The sequence below is a fragment of the Saccopteryx bilineata genome, chromosome 2, assembly GCF_036850765.1.
Source record: "Saccopteryx bilineata isolate mSacBil1 chromosome 2, mSacBil1_pri_phased_curated, whole genome shotgun sequence".
Lineage (NCBI taxonomy): Eukaryota > Metazoa > Chordata > Mammalia > Chiroptera > Emballonuridae > Saccopteryx > Saccopteryx bilineata.
In genome coordinates, this window is record NC_089491.1 from 42,574,081 (window position 1) to 42,587,152 (window position 13,072).

Here is a 13,072-nt window from a genome sequence, read left to right on the forward strand (position 1 = left end):
TTGCTCTGCTACCAGCCCACCATGAAAGCTGGAAGCCCACTAGTGGGCAGGAGGGACCAGGTTGACCAGCACTGCAAAAGTGGGCGGTTTTTATAAAAAGGTTCGCCATCATGGACGTATCAATAGTACATAAAGTTTTTGAAAAAAAAAATTATTAACTTTTAAAAAGAGTTTTTATTCTTTTGTTTTCTCTGGTTCCCAAAATTCAGATATTTATTATGCAAAATTTGAAGTAAACTAAGCTTTGCTCTTTTGGTAAGGAGCGTTACCCTTGTGGAGGCAAGTCCTTTAAAATGTGATGAATATGGTTAGTTTCATCCAATTTGAATACCACTAAAAATTTATTATGTATGCTGCTTAAAATCAAGTTATTTATGTCAGCTCATCTACAAGAGAATTGCATAATGCAATCTTTTAAAAGCTTTTTTTCTTACATTTATTTATTTTTAAATTTTATTTAGAAAATTAAATTTAACAGGGTGACATTGATCAATAAGAGCACATAGTACCTGAGGTGAGGCCATGGAGCCACCCTTAACACTCGGGGCCAACTTGCTCAAACTATTTGAGCCATGGCTGCAGGAGCAGGAGGAGAAGAGAGAGAGAGAGAGAGAGAGAGAGAAAAGAGGGGGAGAGGTGGAAAAGCAGCTCATCACTTCTCCTGTGTGTCCAGACTAGGAATTGAACCCAGGACTTAAACATGCAGGGCTGACATTCTACCACTGAGCCAACCATCCAGGACCACTGCTTCATTTTAAAATTTCCCTTTCTCCTTACCCTTGACCTTTGGATATTATCATAGGTATATCAGACTTGACAAACTCAGTTTGTGGAGAATTTGGAAAACAGAAGAATGGTGTTAAGAAGAAAATTAAAACCATCAACAATGCATCATCCAGAGATAATCACTTTAACATTTGTTTCCTTCCAGTCTTTTCTATAATGCAATATGTGATTTCTATGTATACATAGTTATATATTAATTTTCAAAAATGACATAGCCCATGAAGTTTCATAATCTGTATTTTAACCGAATGTATCGTCAGCATTTTTCTGGTCATAGAATATGTGTCCGAAACAGAGTTTAATGGACATCCTGAGGTAACTTTTTTATCCAAAACTTTCTTTTTTGGATGTTTAAGTTGTTTCTAATTATAGTATTTTTTTATTTTAAATATTGCTGAGATAAATGTTATACTAAATATTTGTGTATATAATTATTTAGTTGTAAATTCACAGAAGTGGAATTTTTTTTATCTCTCTGCCTACTCTAAATGTTTTTTTCCCTGATTATGAAACAGTGGATCTTTAATACAGGAAACTTGGGAAATTAAAAACAGTTTAAAAGATTCTCTAAGGAAAAAAAGAGAAATCTGCTTAGCATTTTGTTATCTTTAAATTTATTCACATTTGCATAATTTTAAATTTAAATTTTAACCTTTTATAGATTTGGGATTATAGTATTAAAACTTATTTTATTTTATTTTTTATATTTTTCTGAAGCTAGAAACGGGGAGGCAGTCAGATAGACTCCCGCATGTGCCCGACCGGGATCCACCTGGCATGCCTACCAGGGGGCGATGCTCCGCCCATCTGGGGCATTGCTCTGTTGCGACCAGAGCCACTCAAGTGCCTGAGGCAGAGGCTATGGAGCCATCCCCAGCTCCCGGGCCATCTTTGCTCCAATGGAGCCTTGGCTGCGGGAGGGGAAGAGAGAGATAGAGAAGGAGAGGGGGAGAGGTGGAGAAGCAGATGGGCACTTCTCCTGTGTGCCCTGGCCGGGAATCGAACCAGGGACTCCTGCACGCCAAGCTGACGCTCTACCACTGAGCCAACCGGCCAGGGCCAAAATTTTTTTTATTTTTTATTTTTTTGTATTTTTCCGAAGTTAGAAACGGGAAGGAAGTCAGACAGACTCCTGCATGTGCCCGACCAGGATCCACCCAGCACGCCCACCAGGGGGCGATGCTCTGCCCATCTGGGGTGTCACTTCGTTGCAACCAGAGCCATTCTAGCGCCTGAGGCAGAGGCCACAGAGCCATCCTCAGCTCCCAGGCCAACTTTGCTCCAATGGAGCCTTGGCTGCGGAAGGGGAAGAGAGAGACAGAGAGGAAGGAGAGGGGAAGGAGTGGAGAAGCAGATGGGCGCTTCTCCTGTGTGCCCTGGCTGGGAATCGAACCTGGGACTCCTGCACGCCAGGCTGACGCTCTACCACTGAGCCAACTGGCCAGGACCTAAAACTTATTTATAAACTATTTTTTTTTAAAATAAATTTTTATTAATGGTAATGGGATGACATTAATAAATCAGGGTACATATATTCAAAGAAAACATGTCTAGGTTATTTTGTCATTAAATTATGTTGCGTACCCCTCGCCCAAAGTCAGATTGTCCTCCGCCACCCTCTATCTAGTTCTCTGTGCCCCTCCCCCTCCCCCTAACTCTCTCCCTCCCTCCCTCCCATGTCCTCCCTCCCCCCACCCCTGGTAACCACCACACTCTTGTCCATGTCTCTTAGTTTCATTTTTATGTTCCACCAATGTATGGAATCATGTAGTTCTTGTTTTTTTCTGATTTACTTATTTCACTCCTTATTATGTTATCAAGATCCCACCATTTTGCTGTAAATGATCTGATGTCATCATTTCTTATGGCTGAGTAGTATTCCATAGTGTATATGTGCCACATCTTCTTTATCCAGTCTTCTATTGAAGGGCTTTTTGGTTGTTTCCATGTCTTGGCCACTGTGAACAGTACTGCAATGAACATGGGGCTACATGTGTCTTCACGTATCAATGTTTCTGAGGTTTTGGGGTATATACCCAGTAGAGGGATTGCTGGGTCATAAGGTAGTTCTATTTGCAGTTTTTTGAGGAACCACCATACTTTTCTCCATAATGGTTGTACTACTTTACAGTCCCACCAACAGTGAATGAGGGTTCCTTTTTCTCCACAGCCTCTCCAACATTTGCTATTACCCGTCTTGTATAAACTATTTTTTGCTACACGATGTATTTAAAAATATTTCCCCTTGTCATTAAATATTTTCAGCAAAATCATTACTAATATTTGTATACAATTCCATTGAGTAATGTATAATCTAATAATTATTTAAAAGATAAATTCATGGGATTTCTTTTTCAACTTTTCAAAATTATAAGCTTTGCTGCTATAGATATTTGTAATTATTTGTTTTTGTGTATGTTTCTGTGCCGTGACCTGCTCGACAGGTATATTCCAGGATCTCGAGTGGGAATGGTACGAAATTGAATGAAAAATAGTCAAAGACTTAAAGACATATATAGGATGGGTTTCAGGAGGATACCAGCAGTAACTCCTGCCCTGGCCCAGCCGCTAAAACATGGCCTCCCCCAGAAAACATCTTTCTTTATTTACTGGACAAGGTGGGCCATTAGCAAATCAGTCACATTTCCAAGGCAACACAAGAACCCCACCACGTGTAGAAAACCTCCCACCATTACTTAACATACACAAAGAAGTAACTTTCTTCCAGGGAACATGGGAGGCAGGATGAGTACTGAAGCACAGCCCTTTGCAGCTTAATCAGGCAGCTGAGGTGGGGGGTTGGGCAGATTGTCAGTTTACAGTCAGCTCCCAGCACCTCTGTCCTCCAGACTCCAAATTGCAAAATACCCTGTTTATTTTTTGGTCCCCAACATTTCTGATTATTGCTTTGTCATAAATTCCTCCAAGTAGAATTTCTCAAAGAAAATGAACATGTTGCTGAAGACTAGGGAAAATGGATACTTACAAGGCTGGTAGGAGTGTTAAATTAGTTGAGCCTTTAAAATTTTTCTTTAAATTGAATTTATTGGGGTGATATTGGTAGTTTAGCCATTTAAAACAATTTTTTTAATTTTTTTATTTTTCTGAAGTTGGAAACAGGGAGGCAGTCAGACTCCCGCATGGGCCCGACCGGGATCCACCTGGAATGCCCACCAGGGGGCGATGCTCTGCCCATCTGGGACGTTGCTCTGTTGCAACCAGAGCCATTCTAGTGCCTGAGGCAGAGGCCACAGAGCCATCCTCAGCACCTGGGCCAACTTTGCTCCAATGGAGCCTTGGCTGCGGGAGGGGAAGAGAGAGAGAGAAAGAGAGGAAGGAGAGGGGAAGGGGTGGAGAAGCAGATGGGCGCCTCTCCTGTGTGCCCTGGCCGGGAATCGAACCTGGGACTCCTGCACTCCAGACTGACACTCTACCACTGAGCCAACCAGCCAGGGCAGGAGTTGAGCCATTTTTTAAGTTCATTTGATAGTATACTTTCAATGTTTATATTTACTTCACCCAGGATTTGTTTTTGGTATATTTAGTGAATTTGGACCTAACTTAATCCAATTATTAGTAGTTAAGACGAACTCATTTTTTCTCTAAAAAGTTTTAAAATGTTGATGAATTTATTGAGTTGTCAAATGTTCACATTTCTAACTCTTTTGCAACTCTTTTCCTGACCCACTTGTAAAAGAAGGTGGGAAACATGGAAGATATTATACATTGTTGTTCTCTGTTGTAGCTGTTACAGAGAATGGCCAGGTTAGTAAAAGTTTTAGATTAGATTAGACTGGTTGGAAAGATTTCCCTATTACTTACTCATAGTTCCTGACTTGTTGAGTTTGGGTTAAATTAGTCTGGCCTCTTAGTTATATTATATGTTTGTTCCCTTTGGATTGAAGCACAGTTCTCAGAAGGTATGATCTTAACTATACACTGGAATTTGTTTGGTGGCTGTTGCTTTAGTGCCACTTGATTTTAATTATTCTGACCTTTTAGTCTAGTGTAACATCCTTGTTGTTCTAATATCACTTTGGATTATTAATTGTTTTGACTTTATAATATAGTTCAATATCCTGTAGTCATTTTCAAAAACAATTTAAAAACTTTTTCTACTGATTTATTTTTTCTAACTAGTTTATTCTGAATAATTCAGAATAAATTTATCAGATGTGTAAAAATTTCCCTTGCATTATTAATCTTATAGAATAATTTGGAAGAAATGGAATAGTTTTTTTTTTTTTTTTTTTAATTTTTGTTAAGTCAGAAGCAGGGAGGTAGAGAGACAGACTCCTGCATGTGCCCTGGTTGGGATCCACTCTGGCAAGCCCCCTATGGGGCAATGCTGTGCCCAACTTGGGGCCGTTGTTCTGTTGCTCAGCAACTGAACTATTTTAGCACTTGAAGCAAGGCTGTGGAGCCATCCTCAGTGCCCTGGGCCAACTTGTTCCAACCGAGCCATGGCTGCAGGACGGGGAGAGAGAGATAGAAAGAGAGAAGGGAGAGGGGGAAGGGTGGAGAAGCAGATGGTTGCTTCTCCTGTGTGCCCTGACTGGGAATTAAATCTGGGATGTCCATATGCTGGGCTGATGCCCTACCACTGAGCAAACCAGCCAGGACTGAATTTTTTTATAGTAAGTTGTGCTGGTTAGAAACATGGTGGATAATTTGGTATATTCAAGTTTTTATTCCAGCACTTAACTTTTTAGTTCTATACATTTTTGTAAGTTCTATATATTCGTATTTACCTTCCTTCATAAATATTTTGGGGTTTTTTGTTTCTGTTGTGAAAGAGTGTTCCTTTCTATTTTCCAACTTATTTATAATTAAGAAAGTTGTTAAGTTTTATATGTTTACATGAAAATCAACATTCTTAGTGAACTTTCTTTTTAGTTCTCATGTTTTTGCAGTTGATATTTTAGAATTTGTTGGTAGGTTCCTGTAATTTCTTCCCATCCAAATGTGGATCCTTCATTGCTTCACTGCTCTTGGATAGAACTTTGAGAATGTTTGTTTGTTTGTTTATTTATTTATTTATTTATTTTCTTTTACAAGTGAGAGAAGGGGAGATAGAGAGACAAATTCCTGCATGTGCCCTGACTGGGATCCACCCGGTAACCTCTGTCTGGGGCTGGTGCTCTGCCTATCTGGGGCCACTCGCAACTGCACTATTTTTAGCACCTGAGGTGGAGGCTCTAGGGAGCCATCAGTGCCTGGGACTGATGAACTTGAACCAGTCAAGCCATGGCTGTGGGAGGGGAAGAGAGAGAGACAGAGAGAGAGAGAAGGGGAAGAGGAGGGATGGTGAAGAAGCAGATGGTCACTTCTCCTGTGTGTCCTGTCTAGGAACTGAACCTGGGATATCTACATACTGGGCCAATGCTCTACCACTGAGCCAACCAGCCAGGGCTGAGAATGTTTAAATAAGAAGGAGACATTAGGTATCCTTGTTTTATTTTGATTGTAGTGTGAATGCAGTAGTGTTTACATTATGTTTGCTCTTGAGATTCAATTATTTTTTTTAATTGAGATACATTTCTTATAGTAAAGAATTTTTATTTTTACTGTTTTACAAATAATAATTATTTTATTTTTGAATTTACAAATGTAATGTGACCATCTAATGCTATGACCTGTTATTTTGCTGTAATACATATATGATAATGTTCCTAATATTAAGCTATCTTTGGGTTTCAGAAATAAGTTCACTTTGCCATGTGAATTAATCTTTTAATATAGAACTATTTTTGATTTGTTAGTGTTTGGTTAAAGTTTTACATCATTGTTCATAAGTAAGACCACTTTTCTCTTTGCAGAGCTATCTTTGCCTGCTAAAAAGGCTTTATTTCCCCACTCTGTGAACTGGAGCAGTTGAAATAGCATTTATAGGTCTTTATGAAATTTGGAATGTACCTCTAAACCTGTCGGTTCTGTGCCCCCTTTTGGATGGGAGAAGAAGCATCTGGATTACTTTTTCAGTTTTCTATGGCTGCAGTCTATTTCTCTTTTTTACTGAGGCAATCTTGTAATTTTCTATATTCTTATGTAAGTGACATTTAGATTTTCAGAATTCACTAGCAGAGATTTCTATATGATATCTACAATATGTTTACTTGCTGGTTCCCTTGCTTGTTTTTCTTTTTGTATGTATGTGCTTAAAAAATAATTCATTTGGCTCTGGCCTGGTAGTTCTGATGGTTAGAGTGTTGTCCTGATATGCTAAGGTCGTGGGTTCAATACCCAATCAAGGGCATATGTAAGAATCAACCAATGAGTGCATAAATAAGTAGGACAACACATTGATCTTTCTCTCTCTCTCTTCTTCCCTTTCCTCTCTCTCTAAAATCAAATCAGTAAAAAAAGTAATAATTTGTTTTATATTAGTATGTAAAAACCTGGCTCTTGGTTTTATTCACTATTTCCTTTAAAAGTATTTTTTATTAATTGATTTTGCCCTTTTTTCTCTTCAGGTTATTTTCTTCTTTTTAATTTCTAGTTTATTTAATTAAATTTAGTTTTGTTTAATGATTAAGTATTTAGATTTTGAATTTGCCATTGATAGCAACTTCCTTTTCTCCCCTCGTTCTTCCAGATTTTAAGAACTTGCTGTTTTCTGCATTGCCTTTAATTCTATGTAGTTTTAGTATCTTTTTTGACTTAAGAATTATTTAGGAAAGGGTTTATTTTTTTATTTGCTTAAATTATTTTGGTTAAAAATTTTCTCATTGCTTTCAAATTCTATGTTTTTTTTCACAGATATGTAATTTATGATTTGCAATAATTTTTTTTTTATTGCATTTTTCTGAAGCTGGAAACGGGGAGGCAGTCAGATAGACTCCCGCATGCGCCTGACCAGGATCCACCTGGCATGCCCACCAGGCATGCCCACCAGGGGGCGATGCTGCGCCCATCCGGGGTGTCGCTCTGCCGCGACCAGAACCACTCTAGCGCCTGGGCCACAGAGCCATCCCCAGCGCCCGGGCCATCTTTTGCTTCAATGGAGCCTCAGCTGCCGGAGGGGAAGAGAGAGACAGAGAGAAAGGAGAGGGGGAGGGGTGGAGAAGCAGATGGGCGCCTCTCCTGTGTGCCCTGGCCGGGAATCGAACCCGGGATTTCTGCACGCCAGGCCTACACTCTACCACTGAGCCAACCGGCCAGGGCCTTGCAATAATTTTTTATTGCTTAATATCTGATCCACTTTTCCATATTACTGTTGTGTATGCCCTTTTACAGTATGAAATAGTCATATTTATCCCATTCAGTATCTTTGGCTCTGAATTCTGTTTTTATATTCTTTTGTTTTGAATTTGCTTGATGTCTTTGAATCTTTGTTTTTTGTAAAATAGAGGTTGCATTTTATTTTACCCTTATCTTTTAATATATGATTTATAACCTATTAAACATTCTCTTTATAATTGATATGTTTGGGTTTTTTATGCTTTCTATTTTAGCCTTTTTTAATTGTTTTAGCTGTTATTCTTGAAGGGACTTCAGAAATAGTGCAGTAGTTTTATTTGTGGGCATCTAAAATATATTTATGAAAAATAAATCATGAGGCATATTCTGTATTGGATTTTTGTCAGTCTCGCTCCATTTGCCTTGCATTTAGTATAGATTCTTCCCAAATTCTAACAAGAAGTTATCTGTTGAATTTTCTTTTTCTTTCCACATATTTGTAAATATTTAACTAGGAAATTGGTAAAAAGCTGTAGAAGAAGCTATAATTTTATGAAACTCCATTATAAGATTTAAGTTAATACAATACAAAGCAGATCTTGGTTTGTCTTTACAAACCAGTGAAATACATGAGTTTCAAGTATAAATATTTTTGTAAACTAGAATTTAACATTTTATGAAATTACAACTAGCTCTGTAGTTAATATTATTGTTGTTAGATTCATTTTGAATTCACTTTAGAGAATGTACTGATCACTAGAAATATTTGCAGAAGTACAGCTGGAAGGATTTATTTAATTGCCATACATGATTTGAGATCAGGAAATTAATTAGGAAAGTAACTTATTGTCTGTATTATTATTATTATTATTATTTTGTATTTTTCTGAAGCTGGAAACGGGGAGGCAGTCAGACTCCCGCATGCATCCTACCGGGATTCACCCAGCATGCCCACCAGGGGGCGATGCTCTGCCCATCCTGGGGCGTCACTCCAGCACAATCAGAGCCATTCTAGTGCCTGAGGCAGAGGCCACAGAGCCATCCTCAGTGCCTGGGCAAACCCTGCTCCAGTGGAGCCTTGGCTGCGGGAGGGGAAGAGAGAGACAGAGAGGAAGGAGAAGGGGAGGGGTGGAGAAGCAGATGGGTGCTTCTCCTGTGTGCCCTGGCCGGGAATCGAACCCAGGACTCCTGCACGCCAGGCTGACACTCTACCACTGAGTCAACTGGCCAGGGCCTGTATTATTTTTTCTTGATTGATTGGGATATACTGGTTGGGGAGTATTTATTGTTAGATTTTAGAAAAGGTGCCCCCAAAAGGTCTTGTTCTTTGGCTATGCCCCTCTCCCAAAAAGAGACTGAATTACTGTTGCTTTTGTTTCCCACATTGTCCTTTTCTGGGAACATTTTTAGGGCATTCTATTAAATACTTAGTTTTCCTCCCCTAACTAATGGATGATCTTAGTTGTGAATTTATATTTGGGAATTTACGTCATTGTGTAATAGTGCTGTTTCTGTTGTAATACATTACCCCCTCTTTAGTTGAAAGGGGTTTGCTCAGATTGCCACTAGATGGCAGTCTTGCATTTTAGTAAAACTTGGAGCTTTCATCACCAGCGTCCCCTTTGGCACTCTTGCACTCTTTCTCTCCCATTCCCTTCGCCCACCCGTCCACCACTATCTTCCATATAAATGAGGATTTTTAACCCTCTCATTCATACATTGAACGCGTGTGGAACAAGACAAAATAAAATTTTGGAGTCTAGTATGTAGCATTCGCAGTTGCCTAAATTAGTTAAGCTGCCACATTTGAAGTTGAGCTGAGTTACTTATCTTTACTAAGAAGTCTTTTATGACTCTTTAGATTGGGTTAGTTCCCTTAATATATGTTGCTTGTAATTTTTTTTTTTTTGTATTTTTCTGAAGCTGGAAACCGGGATAGACAGTCAAACAGACTCCCGCATGCGCCCGACCGGGATCCACCCGGCATGCCCACCAGGGGGCGACGCTCTGCCCACCATGGGGCGATGCTCTGCCCCTCCGGGGCAGTGCTCTGTTGTGACCAGAGCCACTCTAGCGCCTGGGGCAGAGGCCAAGGAGCCATCCCCAGCGCCCGGGCCATCCTTGCTCCAATGGAGCCTCGCTGCGGGAGGGGAAGAGAGAGACAGAGAGGAAGGAGAGGGGGAGGGGTGGAGAAGCAGATGGGCGCTTCTCCTGTGTGCCCTGGCTGGGAATCGAACCCGGGACTTCTGCACGCCAGGCCGACGCTCTACCACTGAGCCAAACGGCCAGGGCCTTTTGGAATAATTTTAAACTTACAGAGGAGTTGCAGATAGATGCCTTATTCAGATGCTGAGCATCTGAAATGATGCCCTATCACCCTAGAATTTTTCCAGTATATTTTCTACAGACAAAATGACATTTTTTTGTACAACTACAGCACGACTGTTAACATCACGAAATTATCGTTGATATAGGAATTACATCTAATCCTTAGATTGACCCCCCCATTTAAATTTTACCTATTTTCTCAATAATGTCATTAATAGCAAAAGGATTCAGTTCAAAACTACATATTGTATTTAGTTATAGTTACTTACGTCTCTTTAGGTTATTCTAGTCAAGAGCAGTTTTGCAGTCTTTATTGTTCATGACCTTGACACTTGAACATTATAGGACTCTTGTTTGTAGGATGGGTCTCAATTTGGAGTTGTCTCATGTGCCTCAAGATTTGATTTGTTAGGCATCTTTGGCAGAAATACCACAGAAGTGCTGTGTTCTAGTGACACAGGACTTTGTTGTCCTGTTGTTCATAAGAATAATTTTGACACTTAAGTTGGTGTTTGCTAATCTTTTCCATTGTAAAGTTACTCGCTTTCTCTTTGTAATTAGTAAGTATTTTATATGGAGGTTTTATGAAACTGTATATATCTTGTCTCCAAACTTTCAGTATGTTATTATCTTTATAGAACTGGTTTCCTGTTTTACTCAGTAAGTTATAATTTGTTGCTGTCATTGTTCATTAGACATTCAGGTTACCCAAGATTTGGTCAATGAGATAGATACCTTTCATGCTGGCCTGTGTGTACTTTTGTCATTTCTTCATCAGATTCATGTGGCTTCCATTATCCTCCAGACCAAGAGTCTGATCTTCCTGTTTTTAGTATAATTGCTGCTATAACACTAGCCATATTTGCAACAAATATTTTGTCTCCATAGAGTCACTGAGTCCAGAAAACATGCAATTTGTGGTAGGTGCCTTCAGGTTATTCGGGCTCCATTTCAAACTTTTCTTGTCCCTCTCATCTGTTCAATGAAGGTATTAGCTTCAACTTGAAAATTTTATTTGTTTTTAAGACTTTATTCATTTTAGAGCGAGAGAGACAGAAGGAGGGAAGGAGTAGGAAGCATCAGTTCCCATATGTGCCTTGACCAGGCAAGCACAAGGTTTTGAACCAGCGACCTCAGAGTTACAGGTCAATCAATGCTTTATCCACTGTGCCACCACAGGTCACGCCTGAAAATTTTATAAATCAATGATTCATAGTACATTTGATTATTAGGGCCTAAAACCCCTTGTCTGTCTTTGTATCTTCACCTGTTAGTGAGCATGTACTCAATAAAACTTTGGCCTTTACTTATATATTTTTAGAGGTGATTGTCATTGGATATTGGCTTCATTTTGGCAATTTAATATTTTGATTGTATTCAAATGACAAGATGAACAGTTCTTAGTATATTTGTTTTATGTACATAAAGGTTTTATCCTTTGGGTAATGACTAAATTCATTACTCAAATATAGCCTTTATATCATGTTGTGTAGGTTATGGCTGAGTTACCTCATTTGATTGATCCTTACTGGGGCAGCCTGTTTTTGTTCATATGGTTTTTATTATAGTCAATTTCTAAATATAGCTCCCTTCACTGCCCAGAATTGACTATCATTTAAAAAGTAATATAAGAATACATAGTCTTTTATAAAATTAGAACACTTCAGATAAATCTAATGTGCCTTTTGACCTCAGCTAGAACCTTGTTCTACCTTACTATAATCAACTATTATTATGAATTTTGTGTGTCTGGGGGAGGTTAAAATTTCTGTTTGAAATAACTCACTGAATGCTAGGGAGAAATAAGAAATGTTTTATGACCAGTGAAATACATGAGTTTCAAGTGTAAAGAAAAAAACCTTAACATATATCTTTAAGAGAAATGGTTTACTTAAATAATTATAATAATAACAGCAGCTAATATTTGTTGAATATTTACCATGTGCCAGGCCTTCTCTAAATGCTAACACATGTAATGCTCTTAGTCCACATAACAAATACCCCAGTGAGGCTGCTACACTCATTTTATACAGGAGAGAAAGCGGGTGTAGGTGGTTTAGTCATCTGTCCAGGATCATGCATCTGATGTGAAGTTGGAATTTAAACCCAGGTAGTCTGGCTGCAGTTTGTGTGCTCTTAATAACTATTTTGTTCTGCGTGTGAAAAAAATATTAGATTAAGTATTGGACTTCTCATCTGTGGCACTTGCAGCTAGAAGACAAATAAATGTCTTTTGCAAAATCTGTCATTTGTCAGGGCCAAAAAACTACATCTTTATGTATGTAGAAATCCAAAAATATGTTACCCCTGAACCTTCTCTCGGAAAAATAAATGAGGAAAGTGATCTCAAGATAGAAGACTTGGAATTTATCAAATGTGTTAAGTAAGACTGTTCTAAGGGAGTGATATGGGAGAAGTGGAAGTTAACTTGTCATGGTTGGATTACTTAGTAATTTAATTTGTTATAAGATCATGGAAATATTAGTTCATCATAAGGATTAAGATGAGAAGCAGAAGTAGACAGCTTTCCAAATGATGCAAGAAGAACGGGAAATGCGGAGAAATGCAACCAAGCCAGTAAAATAAAAACGCAAAGAAGAAATGTTTAATAAATAGTAGAAAGAAAATAAGATGGAATGAAGTGAACTATATATTTATGATTATAATTTATGAAATCATATATTGAAAATTACACAGTTAGGGAAGGGGTGGTGTAGAGAAAGAGAGTGACTCTATGTGTATATTAATTAGCTGACAGAAAAGTTGAAAATGATTAGGC

At 38.7% G+C, this 13,072-nt stretch overlaps 1 protein-coding gene across 4 annotated transcripts in view; it reads left to right on the forward strand.

The window, feature by feature from the left end:
* The window catches only part of AGTPBP1 (ATP/GTP binding carboxypeptidase 1), a 163,152-nt gene that overhangs the window by 97,976 nt on the left and 52,104 nt on the right, over nucleotides 1–13,072 (forward strand). The window lies entirely within an intron of this gene.